Source organism: Gossypium arboreum, chromosome 8 (assembly GCF_025698485.1).
Source record: "Gossypium arboreum isolate Shixiya-1 chromosome 8, ASM2569848v2, whole genome shotgun sequence".
In the NCBI taxonomy this organism is placed as follows: Eukaryota; Viridiplantae; Streptophyta; class Magnoliopsida; order Malvales; family Malvaceae; genus Gossypium; species Gossypium arboreum.
The window spans coordinates 58,232,476-58,249,193 of record NC_069077.1 but is presented as its reverse complement, the minus strand read 5'-3'; positions in this window follow the sequence as shown (position 1 = coordinate 58,249,193).

The following is a 16,718-nucleotide window of genomic DNA, read 5'->3' as shown; positions in this document are numbered from 1 at the left end:
TTTTATGTTTTTATCATAATAATTTGATTTTAATAAAACAACTAATTCTGAAAAATATTAAAATATAAAATGTTTAAACAATTTGTTAGAGTTAATCGATTCACAAAAATACTTTGTCTACATATATTTTATTTTTAAATGACCTAATTAAATAAAATTGCATTTAAAGTTTTAAGTTCTCATGTTGAAATTGTATTTTATTAATTTAATTTAAGGAATTAGCCCATTTATTCGTAAGTTGATTTAGCATTCATGTGACTCAATAAAAATAATCATAATTGAGCACACATAACTCACACAACTTACATAATAACTTATATATATATCCTATCATAACTTACATAACTTAAAAACTTACATAATACATAAATATATATCATAACTTACATAATACATAAATATATATCATATCATAACTTACATAACTTACAAAACTTACTTAACTTACGTAATACATAAATATATATTTGAAAATCCATAACTTACCTGAATTAGTTTACACCCATTAGATACTTGATACTTGATATGCATTATCTATTTTAGTAACCGCAATTTATTGTCAATTTTAGACTTCAAGAACAACAAAATAGATAAGAGTTGAATGAATTTGTCAAGGGTAAGCAATGGCTATCGAAATGGAGTACAAACTTTTTTAAATTTTGCATTTCAAAATGCAAGCCAAGAGAATATGATTCTTTGCCCGTGTAAGAAGTGTGGCAACATCAATTGGCATTTTCGTGAAGTTGTCTACGAACATCTAATTGTTGATGGCTTTATTCGGGGGTATAAAAAATGGATTTTCCGTAGAGAGTGTACATCTAGTAGAACATCTAATCTGACTTATCCTGATACTGCTTACCATCAGTATGTTAGACAAGATGACATGGAAGGAATGTTGCGGGATGTATTTAATATGCACAATCATGGTGAGCAACCGTTTCCACCTGACTTATTGCATCCGATGATTGTAATATTGGTGGAAATATTTTTACCGAAACGGGAACAAGTGCACCTGATGAGGAACCAAATGAAGAAGCGGCAAAGTTCTACAATTTACTTAATGAAATGAACAAAGAACTTTACGAGGGATCAAAATATTCGAAATTGTCCTTCTGCATTCGTCTATTTCACTTAAAATGTTTGGGAGGGTGGACCGAAAACTCTTTTACAACGCTGCTAGAGTTTCTGAGAGATATGTTTCCGTTTGCAAAAATCCCTCAGTCTTGTCAAGATATGAAGAGACTAATAAAAGATTTAGGCCTTGGGTATGATAAAAGTCATAGTTTACCAAATGACTGCATGTTGTATTAGGGTGATCAGAAAAACCAACAGTCTTATCATGTTTGCGGTAATTCTCGTTGGATGAATAGGAATACGGAAGATGTGAATGCGGATGAAGGTGGGGCATAGTTAAGAAAGAAGCCAGTCAAGATTTTGCGATATTTTCCCCTAATACCAAGACTTCAAAGGCTTTTCATGTCGTCAAAGATAGTCGATTATTTGAGGTGGCATAATGATCAACGAACCGATGAGGGATTATTAAGGCATCCTGCGGATTCTTTAGCTTGGAAATCGTTTGACAGTAAATTTCCAAGCTTTGGAAGCGATCCTCGAAATGTGAGGCTTGGGCTAGCAGCTGACGAATTTAATCCTTTTAAAATCATGAGTACTTCGTATAGTACTTGGCCTGTAACGCTTGTTCGTTAAAATTTGCCTCCATGGATTTGCATTAAGCAATCTTCTTTTATATTATCTATGATTATCCTTGGAGAGAAAGGTACCAGAAATGATATTGACATTTATTTGCAGTCACTTATTGAAGAGTTAAAATAGTTATGGTCAGTTGTTGAGAATATGATGTTTTGAGAAAGGAGAACTTTAATTTTCGTGCAGATTTATTGTGGACAATTAATGATTTCCTGGCCTATGCCAATTTATCTAGTTGGAGTACTAAAGGACGTTATGCATGTCCTTGTTGTGCTGCGTAAACTTGCTCGAAGTGGTTGTATAATGGGAATAAGTTCTCTTATATGGGGCATCGTCAGTGGTTAGATGGAAATTATAAATTTAGATTTCAAAAGACTCTATTTGACGATACTGAAGAGTAAAAAAGAGCTCCTGAGCAGACCATTGGATCTGAAATCTTGTTTATGTTAATAAATATCAATTTTAGTTATAAGAAGATGAATTAATGACCTAACACGCAAACAAGGAGAAGATCGAGGGATGAATCTGGTGATGAATCTGATGAAGAGGATGATCCTAATGTGGCAGACTTATGGAAAAAAAAGGAGTATTTTTTTTAGTTGTCTTATTGGGAGCACAACATTTTACGCCACAATCTTGATGTCATGCATATTGTGAAGAATGTTTGCTAGAACATAATTGGGATAATTTTGAATGTCGATGGAAAATCAAAAGACGATCTTCAGAGTTGACTTGATTTAGTTGACATGGGAATTCGGCGTGATCTTTATCCCCAAGTACTTTCGAATGGGAAATATTAGTTGCCGCCTTCTATTTTTGCAATGTCAAAGGAAGAGAAAGAAGTGTTTTGCATGGTGTTGAAGGATATAAAGGTCTCAGATGAATATGCATCAAATATATCTCGATGTGTGAGTCTTAAAGATCGAAGACTATATTCATTAAAATCACATGATTATCACATCTTGATGCAAGATTTACTGCCAGTTGCTTTATGGTGTTGTATGTCAAAAAAGGTGACGTCCTGTATAATTGAACTATCCAATATAATGAAAGCTATTTGTGGAAAAGTTTTGGATGTTAAAGAACTTGAGAAAGTACAGGATCGAGCCGCTTTGACTTTATGCAATTTGGAAAAGATCTTTCCACCTTCCTTCTTCACTATTATGGTGCACTCACTAATCTATCTCCCTCGTGAAGTAATACTTGGTGGACCGGTTTTCTATCGATGGATGTATCCTATAGAAATGTGCTAATTTATTTGTAAAGTATTCATTCATTCACCTTTATACATATAGTTACAACTTTTGATAATGTTGTATATCGTGTTTAGGTTCCTAAGCAAATTGAAGTCTTATTGCCGTAATAAGCATTATCCAGAAACATCAATTGGCAGAGGAGTGTATGACCTTCTGTTCTAGATATTTAGAAAATGTTGAAACATGATTGAATAGACCAAGTAGAAATGCTGGGCTCAATGATCACAACTTGGCCGAAACTTATTTATTCCAAAGTTACGGAAAAAAAATCGGCAAAGTTGAAATTGCAGAATTAGATGATATATCTTGGATACAAGCACATCGATTGTTCTTTTTCACCACGATTCAATTGAACCATTACGCAAATAAGTTCTAAAATTTGATAATTATTCATCTTTTTGATTTGTTTATCTTCTAACCAATTAAAACTTCTTTTTAACATAGTAAGTACAAACAAATCTTGAGATCTTGTTCACGCTCCCAAAGATTACAATATCGAGAGATTAATAAGTTATTCACAGAATATTTTCATGAATGGTTAAGCCAAACGGTATGTAACTGAAGTTAATAAGTTACACATAATCGCGAAATTTAGTTAATCAAATAATAATGTTTTTACATAATACATTTATAATTACTCAATTTACTTTTGATTCAATAGGTTTGGAGTGGGAAGGACATCAATGACGAAGTTAAATGGCTTTCCCAAGGTCCGAATAGAGTAGTAAAAAGATATAGTGTCTTCCTCATCAATGGTTTCGGATTTCATACAAAATATCGCGAGAGAATGAGGAGAACTCAAAATTGTGGAATTGTTGTTAATTCTTCAATTACAAGTTATACTAGTGTTAGGGACAGTAATCCTGTTGAGGGAAATGTAGAGTATTACGGACTTTTTACTAACATAATTGAGTTGGATTACTATGGCAAATGGAAAGTTGTCTTATTTCGATGTGATTAGGCTGATGTTAATTGTAACACCCCTTACCCGCACCCGAGAACGGGACAAGGTATGAGGTGTTACCAAATACATAGTCGGACACTTTAGGAAAATACAAGTTATAAAAGTTTGTTCTAATTTAAAACCGAGTAAACAATATCATAGTGTCCTGATTATGGACCTACAAGGTCCAAAACATACATTAAAAGTGACCCGGGGCTAAATCGAGAACTATAGAAAATTTTAGAAAAAAATTACTAGGGTTATACCTCACACGCCAGTGTGGAGGCAAAGTACACGCCCATATGCTTAGGGACACGCCCGTGTCCCTCACCCGTGTTAAATTATTTGGATTTATTTTTCAATTCGAACCTACAGGGGTTTTCATATGGCCAAGCACACGCCCATGTCCCTCACACGGCCTAGACACGCTCGTGTCGTCGCCCATGTCCAAAAACCTGGACATTCTGTTTATGGCGTCATCATTCGTTTTGAGGCACACGGCCAAGGCGCAAGCCTGTGTGCTAGGCCGTGTCCTCCACACGGTTGAGACACACGGACGTTTCTCTACCCGTGTGTTTACTACCATGCAAACTAACTTAAAATTGTAAGTGTAGGGGACACACGGCCAGGCAACACGCCCATGGGGCTGACCGTGTGTCACACACGGCTTAGACACATGCCCATGTTTCTACCCGTGTGGACCTTTTTAAAGCTATTTTCCAAGCCTTTAGTCACCCTCTATCATCCATACACACTTACAGAATTTAATGGTATTTAACATGGCCTAATTATACTCTTAAACAACCTTGACATGACTCATTGCATGTTAACCTCATTTCATCAATTTAGTACATGCTAAATTATCCTTTTTCATATTGGGGATTAACATAGCACATTTTACTTTTTACACTTAGGCCATATTATAACCATATATCATTATATGCTATGTCCACTCTCAAATTATTAGGTTCCATTTCAATTGTCCAATCATGATAAACCTTATCATCATATCTCATGAAACATTTAAACATAGGCATGCATTATTGGTAGGTTTACTACCTACATCAATATGAGTCATATATCATGGCCATATACAGAAGAATAAGTATACCATTTAGGCCCTTACATTGGCTAGCCAAATGACACATATAACAAAATAACCAAAAATCCTATACTTGCCATTAAAAAAAATGGAAGTATCTATATAACAAAGCAGGACAAGTCGATAGTGTGTTGATTCTCCAACCGAATTCCAATCTTCACGAGCCTACAAGCTCTGCAAGACAGGGAAAAGAGAAGGGGGTAAGCATTTATATGCTTAGTAAGTCTGGATAACTAGAAGGTAAACTTACCGGATAATTAGCATACAACCATATTAGTCATTAATTCTAACAGGCATGGAATAGTTTCCCTATAACATGCACTCAATCATCAAGTTAGTCTCATAACAATACATCATGTCATTAGTCTTAAATGAGGTCATCAATTCAATATTTCCATTTCTATTTCTTCTATTAATCTCGTTGAATTTCTCAGAAATCTAGATGGATAGCCCAATTACCGTCAAGTTATACAAGTGATCATCTCTAGTACGCACTCCCATGAACCTTATATCTTACGGTGGGATTACCAGTCCAGGCTAAATCCCCCGTAGTATTAACTCATAGAGTAATGTCGGGATTACCAGTGTAACACCCTTCGCCCGTATCCGATTCCGGGATAGGGTTCGAGGTGTCACCAGACTTAACACAAGCATACGCATGTAAAACTTCGCCATAAAATTTTGATCAATTTAAAACTTTTCATTCCATACTCAATCTGTCCCTTAATAGGACTTACGGGACCCAAAACATACATTTGAGATGATTTAAGCTTAAACTAAGAACTTAAAAAAAACCTGGAAAAGTTCATGCCTTAGGGTTCTACATGCCCGTGTGACTCAAGACACGCCCATGCCCTTAGCCCGTGTACAACACTGACTTTAGAGCATAACCATGACACACGCCCGTGTGGCCTACCCGTGGACAAAATTGACTTATAAACACGACTATGGCCCACTCCAGTGTGGCCTACCTGTAACACCCCGAACCCGAGACCATTGCCGGTGTCGGACACGAGGGGTTAACAAGCCAAGTTCACATGGTTTGCCCACCAATTTGACATTTCCAGTCAGGCTGGAAGACTGCATCACCGTCGCCTTAAAAATCATATCTCGAGTTTCAAAACTCGGAAACTGGTTTCGTAAATTTTCCTGAATTTAGACTCATATATCCATCCATGGATTTATTTCTAGAATTTTGGATGGGCCAATTGGTACAGTTTATTAGTTAAAGTCACCCATGTTACAGGGATCGACTGCTCTGACCTTCGCGCGGTATAACTTGAATATCTCTCTGTACAGGGCTTTAATGCTGGTGTCGTTTGTTTCTAATGAAACTAGACTCAAAATGGAATCTGTACATATAAGGTATGTCGCCTAATTCTTTCTGGATAATTTATAGTAAATTTTAAAGTTGCGACAGGGAACCCAGAAACCGTTCTGGCCCTGTCTCACAATAGCATTAATATCTCTTAACATGTAACTCCTATGACCATTTCGTTTCTTCCATATGAAAATAGACTCATCAAGGTTAATTTACATAGCTTATTCACTATTTAATTCCATTTCTACGAATTTTGGTGATTTTTCACATTCACGTCACTGCAGCTGGCAGCATCTGTTTTAAGGTAGGTCTTACCTATTTGGTAGTCTCCATGAACCAACTAGTCTTTGCCATACATAGGTTCATATATGATCATTTTAACCATGCCAATGGCTGATCATATGACCAACATTCCCATTTCCAAGCCATAGCCACATCATGACACCAAATATATACATACAAACCACAATTATTCTAAGTTCATGTTCCTTTTCGAGCCATTTTCGCATGGCCGTACATACTTACATCACCACATATTTAACAAACAAGGGTAGTCCTATACATGCCATTTTAAGTTCAACCAAGAATTTATACCAAAATGGGGGCTTGATAGTGTGGATGACTTGACTTCAACGATCCCAAATCCGATTGCCTCGGCGAAATCTAGAAAACTAAGAGCCAAAGCAACGGGTAAGCATTTTTATGCTTAGTAAGTCTCAAGGAATATAATGAACTATAATTTACAGCAATACATTCACATAGCCAAATGCATCATTTCATTAATACACATTCTTACTTCATACTTCATCATTATATAAGTTCGCAAAGCATCAATCAATTCAATAACTGAAATTCATTAGTCGATTGAGCGAATGTTGCTCAAACACGTCGACTTTCCAATGCACATATAACGTACCTTATCCTTTGGGCTGTCCGAGTGTACTAATTAAATTCATTTCAGCAACCAACACTCACCTCCAGCCCAAGATTCTTGAATATAACCGGATATAATCAAGTGCACAAATGCCTTGGTCTTAGCCGGATAGAATAACTCGACGAATGCCTTGGGCCTTAGCCGGATATAACCACGGCACAATTGCCTTGGTCTTAGCCGGATATAATTTCCAGCATAATTGTCTTCGGCTTAGCCGGATATCATTCAATTTCTCATGCACACATACATCAATAATCATTGGACATACATATTTCATTTTCGTTACTAAGGCTCAAACACAATTAATATCATTAGCACATTCGCCTTGGGACTTAGCCCGGGTGGAATTCAAATACTCATACACACATAATCAATAATCATACACATCCATATTTCATCTCACATAATTCAAGTAAGGTCACTTCTTGAGGACTTACCTCGGATGTTGTCGAACGGCTTTTTCGGCTATTCGATCACCTTTTCCTTCCCTTGTCCAATTGTGGCCCTCTTGGCTCTTGAGCTAATTCAAACAAATTCAATTTATTAAAACCTCATTGTGCTTGCTTATGGCGAATATGACAAGGATTTTAGATGGTCATATGGCCACTCTTTAGCTTGAATACACAATGGTCATGCACATTTTATACTACATCAAGCAATTCAATACAATTTGTTTGAACATCAAGGAAATGCTAAGGCCTTCAATGGGCTACCCAAGGCGAATACTCATGTACTTGTTGAGGTCAAAATTTGCACTTAATACCTCACAAAAACAGCATGCAATCTACTAATTAATGCTTGCACATTGTGGCCCAAAACTTATAATATAGCATCAAGCACTTATATGTGTGCTAGGCGAATTGTGCTTGCAATTTCACAAGCATTCTTCCACATTTTCTTCTTTAAATCAATATATTCATCACTTAGTTCATAACCAAACAAAATGTGCAATCATATATATGCATATATGAGCATGGCGAATTTTCAAAGTGTCCATAGCCATCCAAAACACAAACTTTTAACTAACATGCAAGAAGCATGAATCATGCTCAAGAATGCATCATGGCCAAGTATGACAATCATGCTCCTTTTCAACTTTAATCATGATAAAACAAAGAAAACTCAAAATCTTACTCATGAGTAGAAAATCCATCATTGCATGCATCATCATCAAGCTTCACACTTAGCATGCAATGGCTTTATCACTATAACAACTTTGGCCAAATACCATTTCCATGGCATACCAAAGATTTGAGCCATGGCTAACATGCACATCAAGTTAGCAACCAAAACATGCATGAAACTCCTAACACAACCTCATACATACCTTAATCTTGATGCAAACTTGGCCAAATCTCCTTCTAGATCTCTTCCAAACCAAGCATGAAGCAAAAATCCTCCTTCTTCCTTAGTTTTGGCTCAAAGAAAGGATGAACAAAATTTTTTCTTTCCTTCTCTACAACTCACGGCAATGGGGGATTACCACACTCACACACATTTTTTTTTCATTTTTTATCACCCATACACCTTTGTTTATTATTTCACCCTAATGCACCAACAAAACATGTTTCATGACATGTTTAGCCCATCCTCCCTTGTCATGGCCGCCACCACCTATAAAGGGGAATTTGACATGCAAGTCCATTATTTTGCATGCATGCTTTAATTAGTCATCACACATTTCCTATCATACTTTCAAAGTTCATTACTAAGTCCTTTCTTGTGGAATTCACCCTTATAACACTAAATCAATCATCATAAAATGTCATACATGAGCACACACATATTATAGGCATCAAAATAAATTTTAATTATTTTTATGCCTCGGTTTTGTGGTCCCGAGACCACCTTCCGACTAGGGTCAATTTTGGGCTGTCACAACTCTCCCCACTTAAGAAATTTTCGTCCCGAAAATCTTACCGATAAATAGGTTTGGATATCGCTCTTTCATAGAGTTCTCGGTCTCCCAAGTAGCTTATTCTATCCGTGCTTGAGCCATAACACTTTTACTAGCGGAACCCGCTTGTTTCACAACTCTTTCACTTCTCGTGATAGGATACGAATCGGTTCTTCCTCATAACTCATATTAGCTTGAATTTCAATTTCTGATGGACTAATCACGTGCGATGGATCGGATCTATAGCGTCGAAGCATCGAAACGTGAAAGACATCGTGAACCTTTTCGAGTTCAGGGGGCAAAGTCAAACGATATGCCACTGGATCGACTCGCTCGGATATCTCATATGGCCCAACAAACCTCGGGCTCAACTTGCCCTTACGGCCGAATCTGAGTATCTTTTTCCAAGGCGATACCTTGAGGAACACTTTATCACCCACCTGATACTCGATATTCTTACGCTTCAGATCCGCGTACGACTTCTGACGATCGGAGGTTATCTTCAGACTTTCACGGATTACTTTCACTTCCTGTTCAGCATCCCTAATCAAATCCACCCCGAAAATCTTGCTTTCACCGAGCTCAGTCCAAAACAATGGTGTACGGCATTTACGCCCGTACAAAGCCTCGTAGGGTGCCATCTTAATACTCGATTGAAAGCTGTTGTTGTAAGCGAATTCAATCAACGGCAAATACCGTTCCCATGAACCACTAAACTCGAGGACGCAACATCTTAACATATCCTCAAGTATCCGAATTACCCGCCGGATTGACCATCGGTTTGGGGGTGAAAGGCGGTCTTGAAATGCAACTTGGTACCCAAAGCTTCTTGCAACTTTTTCCAAAACCGCGAGGTAAATCTCGGATCTCTATCCGACACGATAGAAATAGGCACCCCGTGTAATTTCACAATCTGAGAAACGTACAATTCCGCTAATTTGTCCATTGAAAAATCCGTACGTACGGGGACAAAGTGGGCCGACTTAGTCAATCGATCTACCACGACCCAAACCGCATCCTTCTTACTTGCTGACAATGGCAGTCCGGATACAAAGTCCATTGTGACTCGATCCCATTTCCACTCGGGTATCGTGATTGGTGAAGTAATCTCAAGGCACCGATGTTCCGCTTTCACTTGTTGACATATTAAACATCTTGAAACAAAGTCGGAGATGTCTCGCTTCATACCATGCCACCAAAATCGACGTTTCAAATCATTGTACATCTTTGTACTCCCGGGTGGATTGCCATTTGGCTACAATGGGCTTCATTGAATTATCGAAATGAGTTCAATTCCTTGGGACACACAGACGACTTTTGAACTTCAAACAATCGTCATCGTCGATTTGAAACTCCGAGTCCTTGTTCGGAACACACGCAGCCCGTTTTGCAACCAACTCGTCGTCGACTTTCTGAGCTTCTCGAATTTGGTGTGTCAATAGTGGTTTGGCTTTCAATTCAGCCACTAACACACTTTGTCGGATCGGACGGAACAAGTGCACATTCATCGCTCGTAAAGTGAATAACGATTTACGACTCAAGGCATCCGCAACCACATTCGCCTTTCCCGGTGATAATCAATGATCAGTTCATAATCCTTTAATGCTCGAGCCAACGTCTTTGTCGCAGATTTAAGTCTCTTTGGGTCATCAAATATTTGAGACTTTTGTGATCCGAGTATACATGGCACCTTTCACCAAATAAGTAATGTCGCCAAATCTTTAAGGCGAATACGATGGCGGCCAATTCGAGATCATGAGTCGGATAATTTTTCTCATGTGGCTTTAATTGCCTCGACGCGCAGGCCACAACTCGACCTTCTTGCATTAATCGCAACCTAACCCAAGTAGAGAGGCGTCGCTATAGATAACAAACTCCTTGGGACTCGGGTTGCACTAGAATTGGGGCTTCATCAAATAAGTTTTCAGTTGATCGAAGCTTTTTGGCATTTCTCCGTCCATTCGAACTTAACATCCTTTTGGAGTAGCCGTCATCGGCGTGGCTATCGTTGAGAACCCTTTACAAATCGTCGGTAATAACCTAAGCAAGCCCCAAAAAGCTCCGAACCTCGATAATATTTCTGGAGGTTTCCAATTAAGTATGGCTGAAATTTTATTGGTCGACTCGAATACCGTCAGATACCACATGACCCAAGAAGCTAACCTCTCTTAACCGAACTCACACTTGCTTTGAACTTAGCATATAATTGCTTGTCCCATAAAATTTGCAGCACTAACCGCAGTGTTCACATGTTCGGTCTCATTTCTTGAATAGACCAAGATGTCATCAATGAACACGACTACTGAATCGATCCAAATATGGTCTAAAGATCCGATTCATTAAGTCCATAAATACCGCGAGGGCATTAGTGAGCCCAAACGGCATCACTAGGAACTCATAGTGACCATATCTCGATTCGAAGGCGTCTTGGGCACGTCCGAATCTCGGATTCGCAATTGATAGTAGCCCGATCTCAAATCTATTTTCGAGAACACCGAGGCTCCCTTGATTGATCGAACAAGTCATCAATACGTGGCAGCGGATATTTGTTCTTTATCGTCGCTTTGTTAAGTCGACGATAGTCGATGCACGATCGCATGGTTCCATCCTTCTTCTTCACGAATAGCACCGGCGCACCCAAGGCGAAAAACTCGGGCGAGCAAAACCTCTATCCACCAATTCTTGCAACGAACTTTCAACTCCTTTAATTCCGTTGGGGCCATACGATCACGGAGCTATCGAAATTGGAGTGGTACCGGTACCAATTCGATGCCAAATTCTATTTCCGAACAGTGGTAAACCCGGTAATTCTTGGGAAAACATCCGGTATTCACAAACCACGGGCACAGATTCGGTTTCTTCTCGATTCCTTGTCATCGAAAGCACGACGCAAGGTACGCTTCGCACCCTTTTCTTACATATTTCTGGGCCAACATCGCTGATATTACAGCTGGCAACCCTTTTAAGTCCGTGGACTCAACCCGAATTATTTCATTATTCGTGCACCTCAAATCGATAGTCTTGCTCTTGCAATTTACAACCGCATCGTGCATGGTCAACCAATCCAAACCAAGAATAACATCGAACTCATCGAACGGCAAAAGCATCAAGTCCGCCGGAAAACAAGAACCTCGGAACACTAGGGGACTTTTCTTGCACACTTTGTTAACAAGCACGTAATGACCCAAGGGGTTTGACACCCGAATTACAAACTCAGTAGACTCAATGGGCAAAGTCTTCTTTGGATGCTAAGGTTTCACATATATAAGAATGAGTAGAACCGGGGTCAATCAAAGCAATTACATTTGTATTGAAAAGAGTGAAAGTACCGGTAATAACATCCGGAGGCGGCATCCTCGCGTGCGCGTATGGCATAAGTCCTAGCGAGAGCACGAGCCTCGGATCGATGGTAGCATCTCTAGATCCTCTCGACCGCCACCGACATTGCCCATATTTCTAGGTGGCCTACCTCGGCGATGGTAGCACCGGGTTTGCACTCGACTTGCATTCTGTTCATGCATCCTCGGGCAATCCTTCATAAAATGGTCGGCCGATCCACACTTATAGCGGAGCGATCACGAAACCAACAGCTCCCGAATGCCATTTGCCACAATATGGACACTCGCCTCTCTCGGCGATCATTTCCGCCACCGGCGATCGAGGTGACTCGTGTGGTCACAGGGTCGATCGCGTCCTCGTCTAGAAAAGCCCAAACGCCTCTAGACCGGCTCGCATCATCTCGAAATCTCTTCGATGCTTGTTGAAGAGACTTTCCGAGGACCTCTTCGAATTCTCCAATCCCCACATCAGCTTTTTGTTTCTCCTTTCTAAGCTCTTGACTTTACAAGCTCGCTCAACAAGTACTACGAACTCTCGTATCTCGAGAATGCCAACAAACATCCTTATATCATCATTCAGCCCATCCTCGAAGCGTTTACATAATAGCCGGACGAAATGCATTCTCGCAGCGTCTGGCTAAGCCTCACAAACTTTCGTTCGTAGTCGATAGCGGACATAGAACCTTGCTTAAGATCAAGGAACTCCCTCCGCTTTTGGTCGATGAATCTCGATCGATATACTTTTTTGAACTCGGTTAGAAAGAATTCCCAAGTCACTTGCTCTCTAGGCACCACGAAGTCGAGTACTCCACCAATAGTAGGCGGACTCGCGTAGCAAGGAGATGGTACACTTTAAGCACTCATCGGGTGTACAGGATAGCTCATCAAGCACCGGATAGTGTTATCTAACCATAATTCAGCTCGCTTCGGCATCATCATCATCCGTAGCCTTAAATTCAGTGGCCCCATGTTTTGAATCCTATCGATGGGGCTTACGACCTTATTGGGTCGACCACGGAGGTATTGTAGGTGCGGGGTTGCATTAAATCGGGAATGGAGGTGGTGGAACAGCCGTGTTGGTTCGAATGTATTGATTGAACCATTCGTTCATCACACTATAAAAGGCTTGCCTAGCCTCATCATTAGGATTACTGGCCATAGGTTGAGAGTCCGGCGCTGTCCCTTGCGCGGAGCAGCGCCACACTCTCCACATCATCAGCTATCGCTTCGGTTGGGATCGGGATCCATTGCTATAAACAATCATGAAGTCAAATTGTCGAATTCATCACACTATCGATTCATCATTTAATGGCATGTATAGCTAGACCCCAAACACATCACGGTAGTCCTAGAATCGACTAAACCGTGGCTCGATACCAATAAAATTGTAACACCCGAACCCGAGACCATTGCTTGTCGGACACGAGGGGTTAACAAGCCAAGTTCACATGGTTTGCCCACCAATTTGACATTTCCAGTCAGGCTGGAAGACTGCATCACCGTCGCCTTAAAAATCATATCTCGAGTTTCAAAACTCGGAAACTGGTTTCGTAAATTTTCCCTGAATTTAGACTCATATATCCATCCATGGATTTATTTCTAGAATTTTTGGATGGGCCAATTGGTACAGTTTATTAGTTAAAGTCACCCATGTTACAGGGATCGACTGCTCTGACCTTCGCGCGGTATAACTTGAATATCTCTCTGTACAGGGCTTTAATGCTGGTGTCGTTTGTTTCTAATGAAATTAGACTCAAAATGGAATCTGTACATATAAGGTATGTCGCCTAATTCTTTCTGGATAATTTATAGTAAATTTTTAAAGTTGCGACAGGGAACCCAGAAACCGTTCTGGCCCTGTCTCACAATAGCATTAATATCTCTTAACATGTAACTCCTATGACCATTTCGTTTCTTCCATATGAAAATAGACTCATCAAGGTTAATTTACATAGCTTATTCACTATTTAATTCCATTTCTACGAATTTTGGTGATTTTTCACATTCACGTCACTGCAGCTGGCAGCATCTGTTTTTAAGGTAGGTCTTACCTATTTGGTAGTCTCCATGAACCAACTAGTCTTTGCCATACATAGGTTCATATATGATCATTTTAACCATGCCAATGGCTGATCATATGACCAACATTCCCATTTCCAAGCCATAGCCACATCATGACACCAAATATATACATACAAACCACAATTATTCTAAGTTCATGTTCCTTTTCGAGCCATTTTCGCATGGCCGTACATACTTACATCACCACATATTTAACAAACAAGGGTAGTCCTATACATGCCATTTTAAGTTCAACCAAGAATTTATACCAAAATGGGGGCTTGATAGTGTGGATGACTTGACTTCAACGATCCCAAATCCGATTGCCTCGGCGAAATCTAGAAAACTAAGAGCCAAAGCAACGGGTAAGCATTTTTATGCTTAGTAAGTCTCAAGGAATATAATGAACTATAATTTACAGCAATACATTCACATAGCCAAATGCATCATTTCATTAATACACATTCTTACTTCATACTTCATCATTATATAAGTTCGCAAAGCATCAATCAATTCAATAACTGAAATTCATTAGTCGATTGAGCGAATGTTGCTCAAACACGTCGACTTTCCAATGCACATATAACGTACCTTATCCTTTGGGCTGTCCGAGTGTACTAATTAAATTCATTTCAGCAACCAACACTCACCTCCAGCCCAAGATTCTTGAATATAACCGGATATAATCAAGTGCACAAATGCCTTGGTCTTAGCCCGGATAGAATAACTTCAGACGAATGCCTTGGGCCTTAGCCGGATATAACCATCGGCACAATTGCCTTGGTCTTAGCCGGATATAATTTCCAGCATAATTGTCTTGGGCTTAGCCCGGATATCATTCAATTTCTCATGCACACATACATCAATAATCATTGGACATACATATTTCATTTTCAGTTACTAAGGCTCAAACACAATTAATATCATTAGCACATTCGCCTTGGGACTTAGCCCGGGTGGAATTCAAATACTCATACACACATAATCAATAATCATACACATCCATATTTCATCTCACATAATTCAAGTAAGGTCACTTCTTGAGGACTTACCTCGGATGTTGTCGAACGGCTTTTTCGGCTATTCGATCACCTTTTCCTTCCCTTGTCCAATTGTGGCCCTCTTGGCTCTTGAGCTAATTCAAACAAATTCAATTTATTAAAACCTCATTGTGCTTGCTTATGGCGAATATGACAAGGATTTTAGATGGTCATATGGCCACTCTTTAGCTTGAATACACAATGGTCATGCACATTTTATACTACATCAAGCAATTCAATACAATTTGTTTGAACATCAAGGAAATGCTAAGGCCTTCAATGGGCTACCCAAGGCGAATACTCATGTACTTGTTGAGGTCAAAATTTGCACTTAATACCTCACAAAAACAGCATGCAATCTACTAATTAATGCTTGCACATTGTGGCCCAAAACTTATAATATAGCATCAAGCACTTATATGTGTGCTAGGCGAATTGTGCTTGCAATTTCACAAGCATTCTTCCACATTTTCTTCTTTAAATCAATATATTCATCACTTAGTTCATAACCAAACAAAATGTGCAATCATATATATGCATATATGAGCATGGCGAATTTTCAAAGTGTCCATAGCCATCCAAAACACAAACTTTTAACTAACATGCAAGAAGCATGAATCATGCTCAAGAATGCATCATGGCCAAGTATGACAATCATGCTCCTTTTCAACTTTAATCATGATAAAACAAGAGAAAACTCAAAATCTTACTCATGAGTAGAAAATCCATCATTGCATGCATCATCATCAAGCTTCACACTTAGCATGCAATGGCTTTATCACTATAACAACTTTGGCCAAATACCATTTCCATGGCATACCAAAGATTTGAGCCATGGCTAACATGCACATCAAGTTAGCAACCAAAACATGCATGAAACTCCTAACACAACCTCATACATACCTTAATCTTGATGCAAACTTGGCCAAATCTCCTTCTAGATCTCTTCCAAACCAAGCATGAAGCAAAAATCCTCCTTCTTCCTTAGTTTTGGCTCAAAGAAAGGATGAACAAAATTTTTTTCTTTCCTTCTCTACAACTCACGGCAATGGGGGGGGATTACCACACTCACACACATTTTTTTTTTCATTTTTTATCACCCATACACCTTTGTTTATT